The sequence below is a fragment of the Megascapheus bottae genome, chromosome 16, assembly GCF_031878675.1.
Source record: "Megascapheus bottae isolate mThoBot1 chromosome 16, mThoBot2.hap1, whole genome shotgun sequence".
NCBI classification, from domain to species: domain Eukaryota; kingdom Metazoa; phylum Chordata; class Mammalia; order Rodentia; family Geomyidae; genus Megascapheus; species Megascapheus bottae.
Genome location: NC_143524.1, coordinates 53,173,552 through 53,194,771, shown reverse-complemented (window position 1 = coordinate 53,194,771; position 21,220 = coordinate 53,173,552). Strand labels below are relative to the sequence as shown.

The following is a 21,220-nucleotide window of genomic DNA, read 5'->3' as shown; positions in this document are numbered from 1 at the left end:
GAATTCAAATTTCAAAATGCATAGATTAATTTTATTGGATCACAGCCATATTCATTTACATATATTTGAGTTGATGGTGACTTTGCCTTACAACAGCACAGCTGAGAATTTGACAGAAACCATGTAGGCTGAAAAGCCTATAATATTTGCCATTTATCCCTTTTCAGGAACATTTCCAATATTCTGTTAACTGTTTTTATTCACCATTTTCAGGATATAAAAATTAGGTTGGGCATTGGTGACTTAAACCTGTAACTTTAGCTATTCAGGAGGCTGAGATATGAGAATGGGGGTTTGAAGCCAGTCTGGGAAGGAACATCTGAGATTCCTATCTCCAACTAGACAGCACAAAAACCATATATGGAACTATGGTTCAATTGGTAGGGCACTAACCATGAGCAAACTAGCTGAAGGACAGCACCCAAGGTGTGAGTTCAAACCCCAGGACTAGCACACACAAAAATAGTCCTCAAGAAACTTAACAATGTATAAATATAGATCCTTACTGGCTTTAATGTTAATATAATTTTAATTTCAATTTGTACTCTTCTTATTGCTGTGCCTCTTTCATTTCCTGATCCCAGGGATTTAGACAGAGAGACTAACAGGAGGACATCCAGCCATGGAGCTAATTGCATCAGGGACTTGGAAACTACATATCTCATCCTATAGAAGTTACATTTTTGCATGTTTCACTCATATCTGTAGTCACTTTCTGCATTAATTTAGTTCTTCCAACAGTGTTGTGAAACAAATGTTCTCATTATCACATATGAAACATGTTGATTTGTCTCAGATGACAACTAAAACACAGTGAGACTGAAAATTAAACTCGGGGAGTTTACCTACAGACTCTGTGGTCTAAACTTAACATGTAAGAGTGGGAGGTTGAAGAGAATCCAAGGAAAGTCTTGTTAGACATTTACTGTGATGTTTGAGGAGATATGAGTGAATGAAATATGAACAGATTGCAGGACAGCACTGGGAGGACACCAGCTTTTAATACAAGGAAGAGCACTTAATGTTACTACCCATTAAGTTCTAGGTTGTCTTCTGAGGCTACTGACATCTCTGTCAGTGTTAAGCCAAAACTCAATATTACGTATACATGAAAAATTGGACCATTTAGCTTTCAAAGCATCTTTTTGAGTCATCTACTGATCCATCTAGCTGGTAAGACAAAATTAAATCACCACAAAGCAGATTCATTAAAGAAACTCATTAAAGGATTCATTAAAGAAAAATAAACTTGAGAAATGAAACTTGGTCAATGTAATGGACAAGCAATAACTCATTTCAAAAGTGGCATTAAATCTATTACTGTTTACCTCAATCCAGCCTTCAATGGAGAAACATAAGAATCAGCTTTCTGTAGGAATGAGTTACTATGAAGCCATAAACCAGTTCTTTAGAATCTGCTTGTAAAGCCAACCCAAGTGACCAGATGACTTAAAAGTTATCTTCAATGAAGATCTATCCCATTCGTTACATAATGGCTTCTTTTTTTTTTTTTAAGATCTACATGGAAAGGGGACTTTTGAAAGTGAATGGGGAGAAGAGGACAGAGAGGAGGCGATGAGGTTTCAAACTCTGCAGATAGCACCCGAAATTCTGTTTTGAAAGCTATATAATTCATAAGTGCCAAGGAACAAGAAAGAATGTGTTTACCCTTAACCCTCCCAGGTTTAGTTTTAACACTTGTCTGAGCTACTACATACCAAGAATGTAAATGTCTTAGAAATTTAAATTCTCCCTTTGCTCTTTGGGGATGTAATTTTCTCGCTAGTAGACATTTCCTCCTACATTCTTCCTTTAGCATCTCGCCTACATTTTCTCACAAAGCCAAAAGCTTTTTTGACTTCTGTAATTTATTCAATACAATAGAAAAAAAATGACAGTGGAAATTATAGCATGTAGTATTGGGTGGATTTTAAAGTTTTCCTCTGGGTCACTTTTCATAGTAGAGCTTTCCCCTATTAAAAATAATTGTTTCAAATTAAATTAAAAATGTGGGTTTATTCAAGAATTATTTTAAATTTCTATCAACTAGTAAACCTACTTTTAATATTTGAAAATTCCAGAAGTTATTTAACATGAAAATCTTATTTGTCTATGATTTTAAAAATTGAGAGGGATAACAGCCATTTTTTTTTGTTATCTATATGCTTTTGGTTGAACAATTCTTATTTCTCCAGACTAGTTTTAATTTAAATGACAGAAAACCTAACCTTAACCTCTTTTTTACAACTTGCAAGATACTCATGTGTGATAAATTAACTTTAAAACATATTTTAACATCCCCTTCTTTTCATCCTTAATCACCTATAAAAGAAATGTTACATGTCTAACTTGATAGCTCAGTTTGTTCAACCTCAAACCTTACTGTCTCTGCACTTTTGTTAATTTTCTTTCTCCTTTTCATATTATCGAAGCACAGATTTGTCATGATGTTTTACTGTACTTATAAACAGTAACATTGGAAATCGCCATTAACTTCTTCTGCCATTTTTATACCTCTCACATCACTAAGCAAAATACCTTCAGCTCAAAGTAAGATCATTTTTCAGGTCCTAGAACTCTAGTAGAGTCAGAACCCTACTGATAAACCTCTTAGAAGTTTTCTTCTATTCATGTAGTTTAAGAACTACTAAACAGCATTCCTGACATGTCTTTGATATTTAGTAAATGCTAAAAGTAATTTACCTTATGGTAGTTATTGTGATCACATTGAAACATCTAGGAATGCTCTATTTCCAATGCTTACATAAAGTTTTTGCCTATACCACTTAATTATTTTTGCAAACATGATGTGTACTCAAGTTATTTAAAATCAAAATGTGTAAATACATATGAAAACATACAACTGCCACTAAATATTTCTTTTGTCTTAGTTGCTGACACATGGGAAATCTCTATGGTCTAAATGTATCATTCCACAATGTTTAGTTGAAGTCCTAGCCCTTCATGGTGCTATGAGAAGATGGGGACTTAGGGAGTCGATTTAGGCATGGCAGCCAAGTCCTAATGAGTGGATTTAGTTCCATCATTGTAGTGACTCTAGCGAGATCCCTTAGTCTTTTCATGTGAGCTTTTAGTGAGAAGACGATAATTGTGAGAATACAGGCCCTCATTAAATACCATCTCTGCCTCTTGAAGTACAGACTCCAAAACTTTTTGAGGAAAAAAATGTTACTAAGTGATAGTACTTTGTTACAAAATCTCAAATAGGCTAAGGCTGTGGAATTTTATAGAATAAATGAATGGCAGATGAAATCCTTAAATACCTGGAGAGTATTGATCTCTAGGAAGGAGAAATAGAGGAGTCAAGGGAGGAAGATTTGTCTTTAAGCCCTTTAAACTTCCTCCTAGCATTGGCCAAAAGGAATGAAAAGAAGGCTTATTTCTTCTTGGAATGCCTGAGTCTGATTAAATACAAATTTTCAGCATGACATATAATGTATTCCTCTACTGACAGCTGATTTTTGTAGATGTTCAGGGAAAATAAAAGATATTTTTCTGAGGTGAGTTTCCTGATTCTCTCCATGGAGAAATAAGGTGAATTCCTGCATGGAATCCCAGATTTTTGAGGCTTTTAGTCATGGAAATTTTCAGACATTACTTTGAATTTTTCCCATCATGCATTTTTTATATAAAGTATTAGAAGACAAAAAGAAGAGTGTTGGTGAGGAGATAATGCTAGAGTTCTGTAAAGTAGAGATTAGTAATAGACCCAAATGCAGATGGGTGATTGTCCCTTATGTAGGACACTGCTGGTCTGGCTAGTGACCATACCTACAGATCCTGGAGCAGAGAGAAAGCAGCAAATGTAACTGATTCCAATTTCTTTTTATAGTGTTAAGAAATTTTAAATAATTAGGTTGGAAAAAAATCCTGAATGTTGTGAAGGAACTGTGGACAATAGCATTTGTTTTAAATCATAACAAAGGAGGGAGGACAATTGTACAAATTTTGAAGTGAATAAAGTTTTCTAAGTTTTATGTCAAGACTTTAAATAGAGAGGCTTTCAACTGAAGCAATTAGTCTGTACTTCTACACTGTTGCACACGTGACAGACTTGCTCCAGCAGTGAATTATTTTTCCCAAAGAACTAAAGACAAAGTAAAAAATGTTTTTAGAAATGTGGAGATTACATTTGACGTTTTAACATTTTGTTCAACACATTGCAGCTCTGGTGGCTATTTGGAGACTAGGAAGTATGTTATAACTTCAATGCTGCCACTAACATGGGCTCTTGAATAAATCAGCAAATTACTCTCTGCTTGATATCTCCATGTATAAAATAAGATGCAATAATTAGGGTATGCATTGCAAAGTATGAGAAAACACTCATAAAATACTACCTTAGTCTTTAAAAATGAGTTTGATAGGGCTGGGAGTTTGGCCTAGTGGTCGAGTGCTTGCCTAGCATGCACGAAGACCTGGGTTCGATTCCTTGGTACCACATACTTAGAAAAAGCCAGAAGTGGCACTGAGGCTCAAGTGGTAGAGTTCTAGCCTTGAGAAAAATCCAAGGACAGTCCTCAGGCCCTGAGCGTAAGCCCAAGACTGGCAAAAAAATGAGTTTGATATACAACAGGATTTTAATGTATAGACTAAAAATATTAATATTATTTTCAAGAGGGGCATGTTGAATGGAGCTCATGGAGTCTCTGGGTAGAGATAAAGACTGGTGTTTTAGACAAATTTTAGGTATTTTTGCCTTACAATAGTTCAAAGCTTTGAACATGTTCTCAACAACATCTGATCTCTCAAAAGAATCACTGAAGCCTTCAAACCAGAAGTAGTAGTGTACTCTTATAATTCCTCTACTTATGAATGTAATACTTATGAATGTGATACCTATTTGGAGGTTAAATACCTCAGGTGGGAGATGAATGGAAAAGATGAACTAGGGTAAATATGGTTGAAATACTTTCTATGCATGATGAAAGCTGCTGTAATGATTTTAAGAAGTGGGAAGGGTTAATTTCTCCTCACATTCTTGCTGGCATTTGTTGTTGTTTGAACTCACTGTGTTAGCCAATCTAACTGGGGTGAGATGGCATCTCAGTTGTTTTGATTTACTTTCCTTTATGGCCAGGGAGAATGATTATTTCTTCAGGTGTTTCTTTTGTCATTCTTACCTCCTCTTCTGAGAAGTCTCTCCTGAGCTTCCTTGCCCTTTTAATAATTGGTATAGTAGGTTTGGGAGGAATTAGTGTCTTGAGCTCCTTTTATTTATTGGATATTAGGCCTTTGTCTGATGTATTCAACCGAAGATCTTTTCCCAATTACTTGGCTGTCTTTCTAGTTAAGTAACTATGTCCTTAGCTGTGCAGAACATTTTTATTTTGATGTATTCCCACTTGTTGAGTCTCTTATCTGTTGTGCCCCTGGGACTCTACTCAAGAAGTTCCTGCCTAAATCTCTAAGTTCTAATATTTCTCCTACTCTCTCTTAGTAGTTTCAGAGTTTAAGATCTGATGTTGAGATCTTTGATCAACTTGAATTCATATTGGTATATGGTGACAAGCAGAGATCTACTCACTGCTCTGCTCTTGGGAATAGAAATCAGTTGAACTATTCTGAACCATAGTCTGGAGGCTCCTCAAATAGCTGAACAAAGATCTCAATGACACAACCACTCCTAGCCATCTACCTTGAACACCATGAGCCAGGATGTGATAAGGACACCTGCACAGCCATGCTCATTCACAACAGCCAAGGGATGGAAATAGCTCAGATGCCCCACAACTGTGTAAATCCACAATTGTGAAATTCTACACAGCCATTAGAGACAATAAAATAGTCAGTTGCAAGAAAATGGAAGGAACTAGAACAACTCATGGTAATTGAAGTAAGCCAAGACCAGACAAATGGCACATATTCCTCCTGATATGTGAAAGTTATACCTACACCACTTGGGGAAGTGGCAAACTCTACAGGATTCTAGATCTCACATACAGTGAACCAAAAGAGGATAGTGTTATGGTATTACAAAGGTACACTGCTACATGCTTCTTCATATTTATATAAAACAATATATATATAGAAACAAACTCCAAGATAGGAAAGAAAATAATTTTTTTTCATTTTTAGTTTTTGATGAGTCTTCTTTACTTATAAACAGTACAATCACATGTACATCTATGGAAGAATGTGGGGGAGGAGACAGAACTAAACGGGAAAAAGGGGGAAAAGTGCAGCAGTGGAACTCACTGGCGACTGATAAAAGTGAACTGTAACAACTCAAGGGTGGAGATGGGAGGGAGGGATTGGGAGAGAATGAAGGAACAGAAGAAACTGTATGAAGAGAAATGTACTAATTACCTGACTCATGTAATTGTAATCCCTCTCTACATCAACTCTAAAATAACAATAACGTAAATTAAAAATAAAACTGGGTAGGAAGGATGGAGAGATGGAGCAGATGATTGGATCAAGGTAACACGTTGCATAGATGTGTGAAAATGTCACAATGTAACCCTGTTGACAATCAATGTGTGGCAATAAAAAGCTTACTTTTTCTAGAAAAGTCTTTAAATTGAATATTACTTTCAATTAACTGAAACAACTATGTACTCATTGTATGAATCTTTCAAGATAAGCAACTTTTAGTTTGTGGTGAATACCTTGAGAGTTTCCAGTAATAAATTCTAATGCTGGAAGGGAGTCTTGGTTCCTCAACTTTTGGTCTTAACTATTTGAGAGTACAACACCTCTTTGAGATCAGGCTTAACATTTATGCTATTGAGAATTCAGAGAAATTCTTAAGGAAAATTTTCTATACTATTCCACAGAATTCAACAGAATTAAACCATGTTACAAAAACACATTTTCTATCAGCTGGATTGTCTTGTTATTAAGAAAAAATTCCCTAGGTGAATGTCTTGTTTGAATACATTCATTAATATTTGCCCTAGAGAGCAGTTCCCATTCATTGTGTTTACTATTTAGTTCTTCCTACAAAGGTTTGGCCAATCCTTTTGACCTTTCCAGGAGTTGTGATTGTCCAGGCAAGTTTTCACTAGCACCTAGTATATTTCATTTAAGAATTGACCTTTTCAATTCTTGGGATATTTTTCTTTTTTTTAACCTTTGCACTGATTTTATTTTTTAAAGAATTTTTATTATCCTGTAGTAATTGGACAAGGGGAAAAAGGGCTCATTGTGACATTTCATACATGTGTACAATGTACTCCTTAAGACTCAGTCTCTTTGTTTGCCTTCTTAAAACAATGTCAATGGATTTCATTTTTGTATTTTCATACATGCAAATAAAGGACATTCATCCTCTTCCACCCCTGTACACCCTCCCCTAATAACTGCATATAACAGAGCCTATTTGACTTTCCTGTGATTCATTGCAATTATTAGCATGCGTTAATTGTAAAAGGTATTTTACATATGCTAATTATAATTAGATTAACCTCATCTCTTTCTTTCCCTTTCTCTTCTTCCCATTATTGTTCAACAGCTTTCAGCGAGTGCCTAACGATTCCTCCATGGATTTCATGCATATCTATAGTACTAGTTCTCCATTTTGATTTTAAACTATCCATTCGCAATAGTTGACACATTCTTTTATAAATTAAGTCTTTTCTTATACCACACAAATAAAGTATTACTGGCTTAAGAAGAAATACTGAGCTGGAATTGTTAGTGGTTTATAATTTTTTTAATGGGCTTTTCTATTTTAGTATTCCAATTGCTTATAGGCTTTTTGTTACTGTTGTTCAATAAGTCCTAAAATCATTTCAAATCCCTCATGGCTAAGACTAAATAACTCACTACTTTCTTCTAGTCTTCTATTTCAATTAGTTTAACTATTAGGGTTCCAGTCTCACAGAATAGAAGACTTAGCTTCTCTTTTATCCTGAGATTTTTTTGATAAACATATATCCAAGCTTTTCATAATGCTTAAAATTTTTCCTGTTTTAAAGATGCCATAGACTATCTCAGTAAAGCCACAAGAGAAATGTTCTAATTCCAGGTAGTAATCCCTTCATTCAGAAGTGATAAATCTTTGTGAAGACCATACGAGTTTGGGGTTCAGGACAAAAAGTTATAACTAGCTTTACATAATGTCTGTCACCAAATCTGTCTGGCTTTCTAAAAATACCATCTATTTCTCAATTTCTGTTGCTGTTTATCATCCTCACATGGCAGAAATATGCCATGGACCACAGTTTGTCTCCTTGCCACCAATAGCCTTTCACCAATCCTTCTTTTAACTATTTTTCCACTAATTATCTAAAAGAACTGCATAAGATTTTCCTCTCAGGGAATAATTGTATGCACTTCTTTTTATAGCCATGAGCCATGACATCACAAGGCCCGGGGATCTGCTCTGGAATTTTAGGAAGCAATCTCATGAGAGACATTGAGGGGATTAAGTTACAGGTCAAACCTCTGCTGTGATCAGGTTCTTTTTATCTGCATGCTTATCTGGCCTCATTTTTTATGCATATTATTTATAACATCTATAATCTTTAACACCACAAAGCTTAAAACTAGAACAGTATTTTAATTACTTTTTATCATCTTTAGTCATACAAAGGAGTTGTGATTCTACAAAGCAGTTTTTGAATAGAATTCATCTTTATCAACAAACACCATGCCTTTCCTCATTCTCCCCTATTCCTTCCAACTCTACCCTTCCCTTCAATTTTATTTTATAATACATGTATTAAGTTTTATTTTTTCCTTTCTTTTTTATTGTAATTAGTAAAAGGGTTACATGATATTTTCCAGATAGAAGGTGCATTAATGCACATACATTGATACCCTTTCACATGTCTTGATACCCATTACCCTCCCCCCCACACCCCCCACCCGTCTTGGTTTTCCCCCCTTCCCTAATGTACTAAGTTTTATGACTTCATTTTTCTTCCCCTTTTTTCTCTTCATTGGTATGCTTTTTTCTCCTTGACCTCACCTCTCACCTTTTGATGATCAGTTTTCTTGTTGTTTATTTTGTTAAGCTATGCGTTAGCCTTTCTAAATCCATTGGCTTTCTCCTTTGAATATATTTTGGTTAATTATATTTGTATACACTTACTTACCATACCAAAATATGTTGTATGCATTTATAGATTTTATCTTCCATTTTAGAAAAAAACTACATTCTTTGACTCTCTGGCCGTGATTTACTTCACATACCATGATTTTCTCCACATGCTTCCATTTCCTCACAAGGGATACAGTATCATTCTTTTGTTACAAGAGCCAAATTCTTCATTGTGTATATTTGTCCATTGAGTAGCATCTGGCTTGCTTCCATATCTTGACTACAGTGAGTAGTGCTGCAGTGAACTGGTTCCTGTTTCATTTTTGGAGGAACCTCCATACTGATTTCCAGATTAGTTGGACAGATTTACGTTTTTATTAGCAGTATATTTGTTTCCATTAGGCAACATCCATGCCAGCATTTGTTATTGTTTGTATTCTTGCTGATGGACATTCTAACAGGCGCGGGATTGAATCGCAGTGCTCTTTTGATTTGCATTTCCTATATGGCCAGAGAAGAGTATTACATGTGTCTATTGGCCATGTTTTCAGTCTGTTCAGTTCATTTGCCCATTTATGAATTTGAGTGTTGATTCTTTGAGGGTTTAGTTTCGTCAGCTCTCTGTATGTTCTGAATATTGTTAGGCCATTGTCTGAAGTATAGCTGACACAAATCTTCTCCCATGCAGTAGGCTGCACTTCATAGCTCAATATGTCCTCTGTTGTGAAGAAACATTTTAGTTTCATACAATCCTACTTATAAGTACTTTCTTTGACTTGCTGTTGTGATTCTGAATCTTTACACAGGAAACCCCTATCTGCGCTGAGGAAAACTAATACTTCTCCTACCCCTTGCTGTAGTAATTTTATGGATTCAGGTCTTATATTGAACTCTTTGATCCATATTGAATTTATAACAGTCCAAGGTGACAGATGGGGATCCAGTCCAATGGAGTAAGACAACGAACCCAGACCAAACATCCATCTGACACTTAATAAGGGAGCAAAAAAAAATCTAGAAGAAAGACAGCATCTTCAACAAATGGTGTGAAAATTGGTTATGTACATACAGAAAAAAAGTGTGTTTCTTTTGAAATAGAAATAGTTCCTATAAAAGAGATGCTGATGACTCACACTTTTTGGGAGGTTGAGACTAAGAAGATCATCATTCCATGCCAGCATGGGAAGAAAAGCCTATGGCTTCTCAGTGGTACAAGTTAGGCATGGGTATAGGAACCTGCCATCCTAGCTATAGTAGGAGGTCAAAAATACATTGTGACCAAACATATTCCCATGCAGAAAGCAAGAACTCTTCTCCAAAACAGCCAGTGCAAAGCATGGCTTGAATCATGATTCAAAAGTGGAAGTCTTGAATTCACACCCCTGTACTGATATGAATATATATTACTCTTACTAAATAATAGTAATAATAATACTCTTATTAGGGGCCCGGGAGTTTGGCCTAGCGGTTAAAGTGCTTGCCTAGCATGCACAAAGACCCGGGTTCGATTCCTCGGTATCCCACATACACAACCAAGCCCGAAGTGGCAGAAACGAGACACAACCAAGCCGGAAGTGGCAGAGACGAGACTGCAACAAGCGACAGAGAGCGAAAGCAAGCAAGGGGAGCCCGAGCGAGCGGGGCCGGAGCGAGCGGGGCCGGAGCGAGCGGGGCCAGAAAGAGAAGGGGGCCAAAAAAAAAATAATAATAATACTCTTATTAGGTAATATAGCACTATTTTTATTAGATATTATATAATATATATCCATTTTGTGTCACTGAATTACAAATATGTTGTACATTTCAATATATGTTTAATATATTGAATGAACAAGTATGTTTTCCCAATCCTTTGCAGATACAGTGTCTCATTTTACTAGCATAGATATAGATTTAGGGAAGTGAAGAGAATTGAAACTGAAGCCTGCCTTTATCCACAAAATTAAAACCTTTTTTTTTAAAAAAATTGGGTCTCTGTTTAAAAGAGATGGGGAGTAGGAGGATAGAAAACCTTTTTCCAGTTGTGACAGAGGCCGTCTACTAGTCACCAGCATCTGTGATTTCCTATTTCATTCTACTGGTGATTGATCTCATATCTTTAGCACTAGAAATATCACCTTTACTTTTGCAGCTTGCTGTGTATCTCCTCATAGGGCTATGTAAAATGAAATTACATTTCCATGGCAGTTTGGGCTTTCTATAAGCTTTTTGCCTTCCAAGGTTTTGTTACTGATCACTGGAGAAATAGAAAAAAGCCTGAACATAAAAATGGAGAAAGTAAAAGTTACATTGTTTCAATGACTTTTTGTGTACATCACTTAAATGCTTCTGAACGGGATCATTGAAGCCTAGCATGGTTTCTGCCTCAGCGTTAGTGTTTTGGGATTGGCATGCACTAAGCTTCCACTAAAGTAAGGACCTTTATGATGGCACTCTTTTTTTTAATTTTTAAAATATTTTTTATTGTAATTAATAAAAGGGTTACATGATATTTGCCAGATAGAAGGTGCATTAATTCACATACATTGATACCCTTTCACATGTCTTGGTCCCCATTACCCTCCCCCCCACCCCACCCCCTGTCTTGGTTTTCCCCCCTTCCCTATCCAATTTCAAATAACCAAATACAAATAAATCCAATATATCAGATATCAAAGTGAGATACTGTAACAGTATGAGACCAAACTAAAGGTACAGTTACAATAGAGCAGCCCATATCCACCATGTGATATAAGCAGTTAATGTCTTTGAGAACCTTTAGCAAACAAAAACTCCAAAATCATTACAGCTCTTGCCTGATAGTAATTTTAGCCTTTAATTTAACAGAAATTTAAAAATTAACAGAACTTTAAAAATTAATTGTGATGAAGGTAGCATAAGGAATTTCCATTAAATCCTCAAAGGACATGACCCCTGTCCTCAGATTTTATAATTGGCTAAAGAGGAGCAAATAAATATAATACAAATGCTACATAATATACTAACAGTTTTCTCTGGGAACTTGGGAGAACACGTTTGTCTTCAGGGCAAGGAACGAAATGCTTCTGAAGGATGGTGAGACTTAAAGAGGGAGCACTGATACTTGCAAGATGGGTAGGAGTAGTGCCTGATTAAAGGTTAATTTGGGCACATGTAAACATAGACACCTGAGACAATATAATATTTCTGAGACTTTTAAGTCATTCAATAATGATGAGGCCTCAGTCATGAGGCCTAAAATGTGAAATGAGGAGTAGAAGGTGATAGGATACATGTCTTTCACAAGTAGTAAGGACAGGCTAACACTGATGATGTAAATTTATTTAGGAGAATCATTCATGTGCCCTTACAATGACACTAAATGAAAGGCCCTCCAGGATATAGGAACAAAAGCCATATAATGAGTGATTGTTGTCCTTAATGTACTATGTTATCTCTCATCTTTTTTGCTGTCCCTTGGTTATCTCATATTGCTATAGTATTTCACCTTTTAGTCTGATATATTGGATATATGCATATTTGCTTATTTGAAATCAGATAGGGAAGGGGGAAAAACAAAATAAGGGCTGGGGGTGGGGGAGGGAAATGGGGACCAAGATATGAGAAAGGGTATCAATGTATGTGAAGTAATATACCTTCTATCTAGTGAATATAATGTAACACTTCTATTAATTACAATAAAAATATATGGAAAAAAAGAATATGATAGGTGATGTGTATTGCTGAACTTCAGAAGTTTCTTCTAAAGTTAAAAAAGTGCAGTACAAACTAAATCCTAACCATATGGGCGTTATACATGTCCCATTTGCACTCATTTACTGCTGTTCTGGGCATAGCATTTTCCCCAAGAAGCTGTGACACAGAATGTACTAAGAAAACTTACAGAGTTTCCCAATAGTGGTAGGTGAATAGCTCCAATTTGTAAAAGATTAAGGCATTTGATAATCTTTTTACATAATGCTCAATATACCCAAATTTATTCAGCAAATAATACCAAAATATTCACATCAGTTTCTTTCCAGAATGATTATCAATTATTTGAGCTAACTAAAGATATAGACATATTTTTCTTACACTGCATTCTATTAATGCATTTATTTTTTAACTTTATTGTCAGGATAATATATAGAGGAGTAACAGCTACATTCTTCAGGTAGTAAATGCATTACTTCTCACACATTGATACCCTTCTCATTTTTCCCCCCATTTCCCTCCTCCATCACCTCCCAATCATCTTGTGTTCCCCCTTCCCTTCCCTATTTCAAATAAACAAATAAATATATACAATATACAAGTTAACACAATCAGATACAGTAACAACATGAGATTAACCATAAGGGCAAAAAAAGAAGAAAAATAACATGCTACATCAAGGACACTAATCATACACGATAAAGCTCTTGTTTCCATATCCTAGAGTTCATTTTACTTAGTCTCATCCTATATGACCTTATGTACCTAGGTTTTGTGCTATTGTAATCATCTGCTAGGAGAGTCCTAGATGTGTACTAATTATTATAAATGAGGGAAACCATGGAGCCTATGCTCCTTTGGGTCTGGCTTATTTCACTTAATATGATTTTTCCCAAGTCTTTCCATTTCCTTAGAAATGGGGCGATGCCATTCTTTCTGATGGCAGCATAGAATTTCATTGTGTATAAATACCACATCTTTATGATCCAATCATCTACTGAGGGGCATCTGGGTTGATTCCATATTTTCCCTATGGTAAACAATGCTGCAATGAACATCTTTGTGCTTGTAAGTTTAATATGTCCTTGTTTCTGGACATTTGGATAAATGTCAAGTTGTGGAATTGCTAGGTCATATGGGAGTTCTATGTTTAGTTTTTTGAGGAACTGCCATACTGCTTTCCATTGTGGTTGAATGAGTTTACACTCCCACCGAATGTGCAGCAGTAATCCCTCCTGGCCACATCCCCACCAGCATTTGATGTTATTAGATTTCTTGATCATGGCCATTCTAACTGGAGTGATGTAGAATCTTAGAGTTGTTTTGATTTGTTTGATGGCCAGAGATGTTGAGCATTTCTTCATGTGTCTATAGGCCATTTATATTTTCTCTTCAGAGAAGACCCTCTTTAATTTGTTAGCCAACCTTTTAATGGGATAGTTGTTTCTCGAGGAATTATTTTGGAGAAATTCAATTTTTTTAGTTGTTGACATATTTTTAGATATGAGGCCTTTGTCTGTTGTATGGTTAGTGAAGATCTTCTCCCACTCTGTGGGCTATTTAACTTGCTATCTGTGTCCTTTGCAGAAGCTTTGCAGTTAAATGTGGTCTCATTTGTCCAAACTTTCCTTAATTTGTTGTATTTCTGGGTCTTTATTAAGAAAGGCCATACAGTATGACGCTAAACCAAAGGACCTCTAGGATATAGAAACAAAAGCCATATAATGAGTGATTGTTGTCCTTAATGTACTATGTTATCTCTCATCTCTTTTGCTGTCCCTTGGTTATATCATATTTTTATAGTATCTCACTTTGTTATCTGATATATTGGATATATTTGTATTTGGTTATTTGAAATTGGCTAGGGAAGGGGGGAAAGCAAGATGAGGGGTGGGGGTGGGAGGGAGGGAAATGTGGACCAAGACATGAGAAAGGGTATCAATGTATGTGAAGTAATGCATCTTCTATCTGGCTAATATAATGTAACCCTTCTATTAATTACAATAAAAATATATGAAAAAAAAAGAAAGTTTCTACCTGTGCCTAGGAGACCTATTGTATCTCCTATTCCTTCTTGTAAAGTTTACAGTGTATCTGCTTTTACGTCAAGGTCTTTGATCCATTTGGAATTATTTCTGGTGCAGGGTGACATAGAAGTATCCAATTTTAGTTTTCTGCCTGTGCTTAACCAATTCTGCCAGCACCACTTGTTGAAGAGGCTGTCCTTTTTTTTTTTGGCTCCCTTATCAAAGATTACGTGGCCATAGGTCTGTGGGTTGATTTCAGGGTCTTCAATTTTATTCCATTGATCCTCAGGCCTGTTCTTGTGCCAGTACCAAGCTGTTTTGCTTACTATTGCTCTGTAATATAGTCTAAAGTTTGATATTGAAATTCCTCTACCACTGTTCTTTCTGCCAAGAAGTGTTTTTCTTATACGGGGTCTTTTATTATTCCATATGAAATTTTGGATCGCCTCTTCTATTTCAGTTGATTTATATATATATATATATTATTATAATTTATAGAAGGGTTACAGTTTAGCCTAGTGGTTAAAGTGCTTGCCTAGCATGCATGAAGACCCGGGTTCGATTCCTCGGTACCACATACATAGAAAAAAGCCAGAAGTGGTGCTGAGGCTCAAGTGATAGAGCTCTAGCATTGAGAAAGTCCAAGGACAGTGCTCAGACCCTGAGCTCAAGCCTAGGGCTGGCAAAAAAAAAAAGAAAAAAAAATGTCTGACTCAACCCAACAGTTGATTTTTGAGGATTAATTTTATACCCTTCTACTTTACCAAACTTTTGAATCAGCTCAAGCAACTTGAGAGTGGAGTCTCTAGGGTTCTTTAAATACAGAATCATGTCATTTGCAAAGAGAGAAAGTTTAACTTCCTCTTTCCCTATTTGGATCCCTTCATGCGGCTTTCTTCTTACCTTATTGTGCTGGCTAGGAATTCTAATACTATATTAAAGAGGAAAGGAGAGAGTAGGCATCCTTGTCTTGTTCCTGATTTTACAGGAAATGGCTTTAGATTTTCATCATTAAGTATAATGTTAGCTGTATATTTGTTATTAAGACATTCATTTTTGACATCTTGCATTGCACTTTATCTTTGATTTTCAGAATGTATATCTGTTATAAAATTTTAAGAATTCCAGAGTAGACTGCCTTGACAATTTAATTTGAGACTCCAAATTTTATCTCTAACAATGTGTAATTTTCCTTACCTCACATGAACTATATGAGGACTAAGTAAATAGACTATAATTCTTAAGTGTTTGCCTATTTCATGTTTAGGGAATAACTAGTAAATGAAATAGCAAACACAAATATTTTGGCTATAAATCATATTTTTGACTTATGGCTCTCCATTTCACTTTATAGTCAAAGGTGAGTGTTTAGGGACATAAAGTAGTTAATAAGTGGAACTGGACCCAATGATAGAGATATACTGAATGAATAACATGGGTTTTCACTGTACATATATTTATTAATCAAAATCTAGTGGTAATGATGCATATGGCCTATGAATAGTAACATGGTAGTAAAATAGTTCACTATTATTGAATCTAATTGCTAAATGCTCTTTAGTTGAAAAAATTCAATATGGTAACCAACTTCATTTGCTATTTAGAAATTTACCTGAAGATTTTACATAGGCTTTATTTTAATAAATAAGCCAAAGTCATCTCAAAGATGATTTGTAATCAAACATATTTTTGTGGGTTGTTCCCAGATTTGTGCCAGAAAAGGAAAATATAAAATGATATCTGTCTTTGAATATGAAATTAATGAAGCTAGACTTAAACTTTTCTTCATTTTATTACTTTGATAAATATAGTTTGATTCATAAGAATATACTTTTGGCAGGGCACCAGTAGTTTACACCTTTAATCCTAGCTTCGCAGGTGGCTGAGATCTGAGGATCATGGTTCAAATCCAACCTAGGCAATAAAATGCATGAGACTTTTTTTTTTCTGGCTAAAAGTTTATTCAAAACAAAATAATCCTCTATATCTTTACTGGGGTGGCTATTCATCTCCACGACCAAATCCACCTCTAAACTGAAATTCAGTTGTTGACCCAGCCCCAGCATTTGCTTTCTCATCAGCACTCCACCTGTAGGTGTCAGGAGGCAGGTGGAGGTAATCTCAGAGGTACTAGATGCCTTCCTTGGTTAGGTACCAATAAAAATGCTTCCAGGTAAACTGTTCCTTCACATAGCCTTGTGACTTGAGAGTCTGCATGGCCTTCATGATGTGAAGAAGATTGGGCACATTTTTTGCCTGCTAGCTCTGGATGCTTGGGCATGTGGACATCCTTCTTAGCCACCATAACCTTAAAAAAGAGTTCGTAAATGACAATCCAGGTCTTCTTGGACATCAGCATCATGGTGGCTTCAGGTTCTAAAGTCCATTAGACTCTTTATTTCCAATTACCAACCAGAAAACTGGAAGTGGTGGTGTGGTTCAATGGTAGACTACTAGCCTTGAGCTGAATTGCTCAGGGACAGCTCCCAGGCCCCACAACTGAAAGGGAAAAAAAGAAGAAATATACTTTTCAAAGGTGACATATTTTAATTCGTTCTTCTTATATTTTGCCTGTTTAAAGGTGTGAGAACAAAGATACTCATTTTCAAAGCGTTCATTAACTTACTGTGTAACTTTCACCAAAATATCTTCTTGTTTTTCTTTTGTGAAGTCGGGGTAGTGACTAGGTGAGGCCCAAGTATTCTCCAATGCTAATAACTTGCAGCTTAGATTCTAAGCCAGCTTAGATTCAGAGAAGATACTGATGATCATCATGAAGATGATGCCATTGTCTCTAAACTGTGTTAAGTGTGCATACCGTGTCCAGTGCTTCACCTGAACATCTGAATATGTATTTCCAAAGACAGCCTGCTATTAAGCTGTTAACAGCCTTTCTCCTGTCTTTCTAAAAATTTACATTTTCCATTTCCATTAGAAATGTGTTTTTAACCTAAATATAAGGAGGATTATCACAACAACTGAGGCTGTCTATGGGGAAGTTAATGAATAATGGTATCAGAGGTGCTCTGCATATATGTTATGGAATCATCCAGAAAAAGACATGAGTTATTGTCAAGGGTTGATATCCTTTGAACTCTGATTCTGCTTTGACTTTGGGAAAGGGAAGGTTTGTGTGAAAGAGAAAGTTTTGCTTACCTTTGTTCTGAAATTACAATGCAGAGCAGATATTTCCCCCACAATTTGATTCTGTAAGTGAATGCACAAAAATTAATGTCAGTGTGGAAAGCTTCCAATAATAGGCATATGTTACCATAGACACATGCTTAAAACATGTCACTGGTGCATTATTGCACAGCAATACTTAAAGGATTTCAAGCAGTTATATTTTATGAGATCCTAAAATTTTTCCATTGTGAGAGATGAGAGTTGGCTTTTCTCATAAGAAGTGGTCCTACCTTGTTCCTTTAAAGCTGAGTGGTACATTATTATAGGAGTCATTGCCATTTACTATAGATAATAGTTAGGTACAAGATATTAAAAGTGAGTCCCTCTAATCTAAGATAGTGTTTAATTTATCAAGGGTGACAATCTGACAATGCAATTTTAATTGAAATAATTTTTTTCTCCCCGTAAATTTTGGGAGAAATAGGTTAACCACCACATTATTTTGTGCAAAAAAAAAATTCTTAAAGGAATAGAAGAATCTTTGTTCCACTCCCTTGCATTCTTTCAAGTTGATATCATTGCTCTTGCTATTTTTTGGACATTATAAGGAATGTTGAAAATTAGGACTCTATAGCATATTTTGTGAAGGAAATTTTACAGATAAAAGGAATAAGCACTGTTTTTTGCACTGTCCTATGCAATATGGTATATTTTGTCAAATATTTATTAATGCTTGTCTACTCTAGTGTATTCCAGGGAAAAGAAGAACAAAAGCATAGAAAGGTAAGGTCTCTGTCATCAATAAATCTTACACTCTACATTAGAATATCTTTTTAGTAAACACATAAATTAGTATTTTGTTATAATTTCTTCTTCCCTCCTTTTTTCTGGAAGTACTAAGGGTTTGAACATGTAATTTTCGTGCCTTTATGCCTGATGCTATACCATTTAAACCATGCCTTTGTCTTTTTAAAACCTGTTATTTTATAGAGCGGGTCTTGCTTCCAATCCAGATGTCCACATGAGCTGTGATCCATTTACTTTTAGGTTCCATCAATTCTAAAATAACAGATGGGTTACACTGCATCCAGATTCCTTTCTTGCCAATGCAATGTTGTTGTCTTTTTTGTCCAGTTTGAGGTAATAGATGCATGCACTGTGTCCAGCTCAGAACTGAGAAGTAGGTTTAGGGCTTGTAGTTTGGCCTAGTGGTAGAGTGCTTGCTTTGTATACATGAAGACCTGGGTTCACCTGGATACCACATATATAGAAAAAAAAAAACACAGAAGTGGTGCTGTGGCTCAAGTGGTAGAGCTCTAGCCTGGAGAAAATCCAAGTGCTCAGGCTCTACGTCCAAGCCCAGAACTGGACAAAAAAAAAAGAGAGAGAGAAGTACACATCTTTTAAACTCTCTAATTTCTAAAGCTTTTCTTAGCTAGTTTCCTGCTTCCCTTTCAAGAAAATACTCCTCTCATGCCTGCTGATATAAAAGTATACCATTTATTCTACATGTAGATTATTCCTTTTGCCTATTACCCTTTCTTAGTAATGTTATTTCCTCGCTTTTAAAATTACATCTCTTTATTTTTACTTTATACCACTTTAGCAAAAACCATTTGACTTTATAAAAAAATTAATGTGAGCACTATGAGTGTTCTGTTCTAGAAGGTGTTTGAAGGGGATAGTATACATTCATATTCTTTCATCCAATATGACAATATATTGCTGAAAGGCAAGGACTTTGTTTTGCAATCTTCTATAAACTTTTTGAGTCTTGGGGGTGGAGAACCATTTTCCTGCCAAGGACTATTCAGGTATTTATATCATTCATTGGCTTTACAAAATTGTCAACACAGACAGCAATCAACAAGAAGCATGTGAGAAATGTGTCTGTCCTGTCATGGACCAAATAAGTTTGAGGGTCTTAAAAGGGCCACAGGCCCTACTCCTCTTCCGTGTTTCAATGTCTGGCATAAATCTAAGGATTAAGTAACTATTCATTGTCTCACACCTTCTATAGAGAGTTTTAATGTTATATACTATTTTACGGTACGTGAGAAATAACTAGCTAAAGGCAACCACCATTAAGGTTCTATGGAATTCTAGAAATAAAAATAGACTCTCAGTGAGTAAAGGGTCCATCATTTGTATTTATATAATAAAAGTTCCTGGATGGTTAAGCTAAATCAAGGTATATGCAATCTTTCCTCTGGTGGTCAGGCTATGTGATACACTAACCTCAATAGAAAAATCCAAATATAAGCAGGTACCTCCCTGTAGAACTGGCCAAAAGACCTGTATGTCACTAATCATAATCAAGCCTGAGAGACAAAAGGGAACCTAATAGAACCTAATTTAGGCTTGCTTTCAAGCAATGATGTCATGGAAACCAGAGTTTGGAGCTTGAGCAAGAGGTTAGTGATGGATGAGCCTGAGTGTCTCTGGGAATTATCAAGATTTGTAGTAGATAATATTAATACTTTAGCAAAGCATACTGCTCCTATAGAAACCAAGATTTTTGGTCAGTGCAATTTTGTAGGGCCATTTAAATATGCTTTCATTGGAAAGCTAGTCAAGAACTTCCAAAAGAGCTGTCCCTGGAGTTTGCTCCACATTTCATAAACCTGGTGTTTTATTGATGTGGAATTCTTGCTTTCTCCAAGACACATCTGTGTCTTTCCGGTTGCATACTGAGTTAACTTTGGGGACTGGAGATAATAGTGATTGAAAGATCACAGCTTATTAGCTTAATGTTTGCTTAGCCTTTGCTGGAGCCAAGCACAAACAACCCAGAGGCAAATTTGGAAACCCAGAGTTCCAAGAAAGAGGTTTTGATCAGGGGAGTAAAATAAATACTGTTCATATGGGGATGCTACAGTCGGTGAATGCTGTTACATGACCAAACAGCTTATCTGTCATGTAAATAACCATCTGGGGCAGAGGAGTCATGAGTAGACAGCCAGGGTAAAGAATATGGAAGTAGCCTAATACATACATTTGCCGAAGAGAAGTGCTAATACAAACAACTATTAGTGTAAGCTCAATACATATTACACTTTGAACACAAATTGAAGCAAATCTCATTTCTTAATGTACATTTATAACTCCAGCATACTTTGAACACATATTGAAACAAATCTTATTCTTTCTCCATATACCTGTATAACCCCAGCACGAAGATTACTATTATGACGTAACAACCTATCTAGTAGGTAGCCAGCTTGATGTCAAATGATGCTGTCTGCTGCTTTAAACTTTCCTATGCACAACTGTTTTTTCCTGGGTTTGCAATTCCTCTTACTGCACACAACTTCAGCGACTGTACCTTCTCTTGCCACTAATATCTGGCTTTCCAGAAATGCTCATAGCAGTCATACAACAACAC

The 21,220-nt window shown here is 35.8% G+C and overlaps 1 protein-coding gene and 1 pseudogene across 12 annotated transcripts in view; one reads left to right on the top strand and one right to left on the bottom strand.

Moving 5' to 3' along the window:
• Window positions 1–21,220, top strand: part of Dlg2 (discs large MAGUK scaffold protein 2) — a 1,918,473-nt gene that overhangs the window by 492,788 nt on the left and 1,404,465 nt on the right. The gene's annotated exons all lie outside the window — the stretch shown is intronic.
• On the bottom strand, window positions 16,699–17,068 carry LOC150053581 (small ribosomal subunit protein eS10 pseudogene; annotated as a pseudogene).